The sequence below is a fragment of the Miscanthus floridulus genome, chromosome 15 (assembly GCF_019320115.1).
Source record: "Miscanthus floridulus cultivar M001 chromosome 15, ASM1932011v1, whole genome shotgun sequence".
In the NCBI taxonomy this organism is placed as follows: Eukaryota; Viridiplantae; Streptophyta; class Magnoliopsida; order Poales; family Poaceae; genus Miscanthus; species Miscanthus floridulus.
The window spans coordinates 85,694,397-85,700,096 of NC_089594.1; the positions used below are offsets into that span (position 1 = coordinate 85,694,397).

Here is a 5,700-nt window from a genome sequence, read left to right on the forward strand (position 1 = left end):
ACGGACACAATTCACACGAACGTGCATAGAGCTAGCTACCAATATGTTTCCATCTTCAGGCCTGCAAACGTTTGGTGTTGCGATGCCCGATGAACGTTTCGAGGCCAGAGAGAGCACTCCTGCTTCGCCAGTGACCGGCCGTAGAGCATCAATCAGTCGCCACTATAATGCAACTTGACCACAACGCACGCGTAGCTGAGAGAGAGAGAGAGAGAGAGAGAGGAGGGGACACACTGACTTGTCCTCGACGGCACCGCACATCTTATCGAGATCGTCTGATCGGTCGATTATGGTACGTGTTGATTAGCATGAATGGTGGATTGGCGGCATGGGCGGTTGGTTTGGCGGTGGCGACGGGCGACGGACGATGGGGGAAGTAGTTGCCTCCACAATGCAACGCTCTCTCTCCCTCAGCAGGAGCCAACTTGTTTTTAATAACATCTTTAATTACTCTGGTTTGAAAAGTTTTTACGGATCGGTACCAAACGTAGCTCAATGCAATTTCAAAATCCAATTACGTACGACTGGTTCTTCTTTAAACAATGCAACAAATAAAGTTACAATATCACAGAATAACTTTTCGAAGACGATTCAATCCACACAATTATTCGTTCTGAAACCGTACGTATGACGACTGCATGAGCAGCGGAACTAAAATTGATTTCCTCCAAGATGGCTCACGTCTCCCCACCTCTCAAGAGTCCACTGCCCGGTGACGCCGGAGATACGGAAAACGTTCAGCGAAGTGTTGGGGATGTCCTTGCTCGTGAAGTTGTTGAGTGGATTAGCGTGCCAGCAGAGCCCAAGTATGGCCTGCGCCGTGGGAGACCACCACCACTCGCTCCCCTGTTAATGTAGTATATAATAGCATCATTAGCAGAGATTCCAAAACATTTGGGAGTTCAGAACTTGTAGTGAGTGAGCATGTATTCTGTTGGTAAGCCTATTTGAAGCTTTAGTTTAGTTAGCAGATATTCAGAGGGCCAAGGCAGTGAAATGTAACATAGATTCTTGTGATTGTTAAGCCTATTTGAAGCAAAACGAGGAGATGAGGACATTTGTTGGTTACCAATGTGTTGTTGAGCAATCTTATTCAAGTAGGAGACACAACGTTCGTTCAGCTGATTCATGCTCTCTCCACTACCCTGAACAGCATCGTGCCACGTGAGACCTTGGTGATATCCCATGTGCCTTTCTCTCAGCGCCTCATTCAACACCACCTGTGAGACATACGTACAAAATTATTGTTGAAATGGTACATACAATTAATTATGTTTATTGTGTAACTACAACCACGTGCGAGTTTGGTGAGAGTGAAGAGTTTGGGTTTTGGTAAATCTTTGGATTACCTTAACTTGACACTGACTGTAACAGAACTCCTTTATTTTACTTAATCAAAAACGTGCTAAAGCACGATCTCGAAAAGAAAGGGGAACAAATATAGAATGTATGTACTGTATACACACTATTCTTTCCTTCCAAAAAAAAAAACAATGACAGCAGAGAGCACTTACATTTGATACACCACAAGCTCCCGCTATGATTTCAGCAGTCTCAGCGGCTCGCCTCAAGTCAGAAGAGTATACGGCGGCAGGCCTGGCTTCGCTCAACAGACGGCCGGCAACCTTAGTTACAAGAATTTTGGCCAGAAATATTAATGTCAGTGCTAGAATAGTGGGATTGATTGGGAATATTCATCACGTTTTGCCGTAAAAAAAAATATTCATCACGTTCTGCATAGCGGTTTGAGAAACAAAACATTACCACGACGGCTTGCTGCCTGCCAGCCTCATTTAGCTCCGGATCCAGTTGTCCCTGGTCATTGGTGAAGGATGAGTTGGGTAAGAATTCCTAGTTTATGGGAAACATGACATGCGGTTACTGAATGTAAGGATTAGTGACAATAGCAGTAGGTTTGTCATCTCCTACATCTAACGGCAACGGGTGCAGGCTACGAGCTTAATGTTAGCAACCTAACTGGATTCACTAACAAATAACTTGATTCAAGTAGCAAATCTGAGTACATACCCAGGAGAATCTGAGGATAGAGAGGAGGGAGAGTTGGGAAAGATGAACTAAAGGTAAGGGTAAAAGGTAATGTTCAGATAATTTGTTCCCCCCTCAACTGCTGCAGCTTGCTTCTTTTGTAGTGCTTGTCCCCTGCCGTCTTGGGCCTGTGTGGTATATACACAGCCCACTAGACGACCCCTGACACTTTTTCTTTTCGAAAGCATGCATTTGCATTTGCACGTGCTTCATTAAGTGGAATCAGAGAGTTTTACAATCTCCGGTGCTAGTCACGGCGAGGGGCCATATCTAACACGGAGGGCACACAAACACAAATCGCCACAAAGTGACGGAGTCGTTAGGTTGTACTAACTAAATAACCATTGGCGTGACCAAAACGGGAGGAAGGCCCGACGCGTGGCGACAGCTCAGGGCGTCACCTCACTGGCAACGTTCCAGCGCTTTGCAAGCATAGGCATGAGCTCGCCCATCGCTTCCCACTTCCGAGGGGATACGGGCCCGTCGAACGTCTCATGGAACTTGACAGCGATCGTGTCATTCGGAGTGTCGTTGACGGCGTTGTCCGGCCTACACTCCCACTTGTTCACCAGCATGCGTTTAGCTTGCTTCTCCGGGTTGGGGTCGCGGAAAGCGGCTTTGGCCGCGAGCCTGTCGCTGCGACGAGGGACCAGGCTAGCAGGCTCCTGGCGCGCGGCGCATGGGCGCGGCGGCGTGTGCAGGAGACCCTGTAGTGGCAGCCGAAGGGAGTCGAAGAAGAGGTCTGCGACGTCGATGTTGTCAGGGGCTGCTACCGCAGCGTCGACGGGAGCATCCACACCATCCGCCCTTGGAGCCTCAGCACCCACCGCGGCGACAACGGAGGGATCCACACCATTCACCCCCGGTGCCTCAACATCAGTTGCCGTAGTCGCGAGGTCGACGGACGGATCCACACCATCCGCCCCCGGCTCCTCAGCATCGGCGAAAAGCGCAGCCATCCGAGGTGGCGAACAGGTGTCCGCCACAACCGCGTCGACAACATAGGGGTCCACCCCGTCCGCCCCCGGCGCCTCAGCATCCGCCAAGCCGAGCAGAACCATCCGAGGCGGCAAACGAGTGTCCGCCAGCGCTGCCTGGGCCTCCAGAGAGGCAACTGTAGATGGGCGCAGCACTGGAGCACGTGTTGACTGACTCGCGACGAGGGAGGCAGCGAGCTCATCGAGCATCGGGTCGACCCATATGGGAGGCCCCACACCCTCACCTAGCTCAAGCGCGAGCGGGTCTGTAGAGGTGGCAGCATTGACCTCCCCCGGTAGCTTTCTCTGGCGCCGTCGGCGTCGACGACGGACGCCATTGGTTCCCTGCGTGGCTCCGTCCGAGCCACTATGTGGCGCATGTGGAGATGGCTGCGGGCTGCCACCCGCCACCGTGGACGTCGAAGGGGCCGGGCAAAGAATCTGACCGACAAAGATAGGAGCCTCGTGCGTGACCAGCGCACCAGGAGCACCCTGGCCACCGCCGCCATTGTCGACGCCATGGCGACCGGGGTGGAGCTGGCGCGGGTGCGAATCAGCACGATCGTTGTTGCCTCCAGCAGCACATCGCTGAAGACAACGCTCAAGGGGCTCCTGTGTATGGAGGCGCCGGGGCGGACGGCGATGTTGGTGCTTGCAGTTTCTCGCCCGGTGCCTCGTGTTGTGGCAGAAGAGGCAGCGGGAGGGCGAGGTGAACCGAGCGGCGATGTGGTCCCCCGCCAGACAGTTGAAGCAGAGACCGATGAGCGAAGGCGGCACTGGCCGGTGGCGACGAGGGTGAGGCGGGCATTGCGGCGCCCGCGCCGTTGCCGACGACTTTGAACAAGCGTGTAGCCGTCAGTGTCAAGAGGCGCGGCCGCCCGAGGGGCGTGGCATCGAGGATGCGCATGTAGAGGATGGATGTGCGGCGGCTTGCCGTTCACCAGAGACCCAAGTCCTGGCTCACGACAATGACGTTGATGGCCTCCAAGCGCCGACGCCCAGCCCCGCGGGCCGAGGCGCTGGTGCACGGGCACACGCGCGATCGGCTGTGCGCCGATACGCTGGTGCGCGGGTACTCGAGCGGCCGGGTGTGGGGGCGCCACTGGAGGACCAGGGCCAGCTGCCCTGGTCCTGGCTCTACGACTACGGCGCCGCCGCTTCTTGGTGATGGCGACCAGATGTGCATGCGATGTCTCCCCCACACACGGCACCGTAGACACGGGGGAGGCCGTCACCTCTATGGCCCGGCGAGCAGCTTCCAGGTACGGCGACTGGCCGGCCGAGGGTGTGCAGTCAAAGTCACGGTCGTTGGAATGCTCCATCCAACGCAGAGCCTTGGATCTGCCCGCCGACGGCTTGGCTGGGAAGAAGGGTGCGGCGAGAGGAGACAGGGTGGAGCTCGTACCGGCACCATCGATGGTCCGGTGTGGGTCGACGAGAGAGGCGCGGAGGAGTTCGGCGGTGGACGCAGGGGCATCTTCATCCTGGTCTTCTTCCCCGTCCTCGTCATCGTCATCCAAGACGTCCTCGAGGACTTTGTTCTCCAACGAACGGCTGCCGATAGGCGCCGCCGAGCAGGAGGTGTATAGAGATACTGTACAGAGATATTGTACCGTTGTTTTCTAGCTACTATTAGGCAGATCAGAGAAGCTAAGCTTGCAGTTGCAGTTTCAGATATGTGTTTGTCAGACATGAAAACATTAGGCCCTGTTCATTTGAACTTAATAATTATCAGCCATGTTATCAGGTACAACGTTTTCTCTACAACAAAAAAGCACCAACCAGCTTGCGTAGAAACCATCCGCCAAACATTTGGGAGTATGATTTGGACTGACGGGATGGGGTCATTCAAAACACACACACGCACGCATGAACAGATGCAGTAATCAGGAATTCAGGACTCAGGAGAGGAGAGGGGGCGGCGATCGAGGACGGACGGAACCTGGACGATTTTGGAGGCGTTCCACGCGGTCTCCCCGTGCCGGACCACCACCACCTCCGTGGACAACTCCTCCTCGCTGGCGCCGGCGCCCGGCGCAGGGGTGGGCGACATGGCTCGGTTGGTTTGTGCTCGACTGCTCGCGGCCCCGCCGACGGCCTTCTCTCCTGTCCGTGGACGACGGAGACGGAGAGGAAGACGACCGGAATGAAGGACGAGGCTGTCTGTAGTACAAGATGACAGGGAATATAACGCGTGATGGCGATTGTCTCGCTGACCGCCACCACCAAACTCCCCAGTCAATGGCTTGCAAGCTAAGGGAAAAGCGAGGACGGACAGCGACGCCGCCGACATGCTCATCACAACACAATTCGCAGGGCCGCCGGCAGTCCGGCACGCACCAGCGTCGTTCGTGTGGCACGACGCTCTGCTCGATCGGCTGCTGTGCGCGCGGTTTGAACGAGATCAAGTCAGCTTGTTTCGATCTGCTCCGCCAGTGGCCGGCACCGGCAGGAGGAGCATCAATCACTGAGTCGCCAATGCAACTTGATCATATATAAACGGCACTACTGCACGTCTGCACACGTTTCGAGATCATCTGGTCGATTATGGTGTGGGTTGGCATGCATGTATTGGTTCCCGTGTAAACAACTTATTTTTATAGCATATCATGGAACTGCTATAGAATATTAGAGTTGCATAACCACAATTCTGTTGACCAGGTGACACACACAAGTG

At 54.6% G+C, this 5,700-nt stretch overlaps 1 pseudogene; it reads right to left on the reverse strand.

The window, feature by feature from the left end:
• Positions 1–461: 461 nt before the first annotated feature.
• Positions 462–5,426, reverse strand: LOC136509006 (phosphoglycerate mutase-like protein 4; annotated as a pseudogene).
• Between the last annotated feature and the right edge of the window lie 274 nt (positions 5,427–5,700).